The sequence below is a fragment of the Corvus brachyrhynchos genome, unplaced genomic scaffold (genome assembly GCF_000691975.1).
Source record: "Corvus brachyrhynchos isolate BGI_N302 unplaced genomic scaffold, ASM69197v1 scaffold152, whole genome shotgun sequence".
NCBI lineage: Eukaryota > Metazoa > Chordata > Aves > Passeriformes > Corvidae > Corvus > Corvus brachyrhynchos.
Window position 1 is genome coordinate 2831635 of NW_008237447.1, and position 1456 is coordinate 2833090.

Here is a 1456-nt window from a genome sequence, read left to right on the forward strand (position 1 = left end):
ACCTCAAGTAACCTCAAATGACCTCAAGTAACCTCAAATGACCTCAAGTAACCTCAAATGACCTCAAGTAACCTCAAATGACCTCAAGTAACCTCAAATGACCTCAAGTAACCTCAAATGACCTCAAGTAACCTCAAATGACCTCAAGTAACCTCAAATGACCTCAAGTAACCTCAAATGACCTCAAGTAACCTCAAATGACCTCAAGTAACCTCAAATGACCTCAAGTAACCTCAAATGACCTCAAGTAACCTCAAATGACCTCAAGTAACCTCAAATGACCTCAAGTAACCTCAAATGACCTCAAGTAACCTCAAATGACCTCAAGTAACCTCAAATGACCTCAAGTAACCTCAAATGACCTCAAGTAACCTCAAATGACCTCAAGTAACCTCAAATGACCTCAAGTAACCTCAAATGACCTCAAGTAACCTCAAATGACCTCAAGTAACCTCAAATGACCTCAAGTAACCTCAAATGACCTCAAGTAACCTCAAATGACCTCAAGTAACCTCAAATGACCTCAAGTAACCTCAAATGACCTCAAGTAACCTCAAATGACCTCAAGTAACCTCAAATGACCTCAAGTAACCTCAAATGACCTCAAGTAACCTCAAATGACCTCAAGTAACCTCAAATGACCTCAAGTAACCTCAAATGACCTCAAGTAACCTCAAATGACCTCAAGTAACCTCAAATGACCTCAAGTAACCTCAAATGACCTCAAGTAACCTCAAATGACCTCAAGTGACCCCAATGACCTCAAGTAACCCCAATCAAGGCCTCCAATGACCTCAAGTAACCTCAAATGACCTCAAGTAACATCTACCAGGGTCTGTAATGACCTCAAGTAACCCCTGGATGAATTTAAAAAGACTCAAGTGACCTCAAGTGACCCCAATGACCTCAAGTAACCCCAGTCAGGGCCTCCAATCACCTCAAGTAACCCCTGGATCAATTAGAAAAGACTCCAATGTCTTGTAATGGAGTCAGTGGACACAAGCCAGCTGGCCAATCACGTCTCATCCTTCCTGGCCTCTCCCAGCCCTGTGCAGTGTGTTTGAAGGGAAAGGGCAAAGGCAGCTGTGAAGATAACACACGCAGTGGTAATTTATCACACTCACCAACAGTGGGTGAATAGGATGCACCTGCTCATGTTTCCCACTTACCAAAAGAACATTTGAACATTTGTCCCCCTCTTTGGCATAAAATTTCAACCAGCAAGGGCTCCAGTGTGGGGAGCCCCCCGGCTCAACAGTGGATCCTGACTGCATTAACAATGCATTTCCAATGTTCTTTTTTACAAATGATATGTTGTGTAGTGGTTTGGTCCAAGATACTCATTACTGTTTATCTTCTGTGAGATAAGAATTAGGAGAAACGCAAAGCAGGCACAAAACTTGAAAGAATATAAAGAAGTTTATTAACAGACCTAAAAGAGGGAAAAAAAAAAATT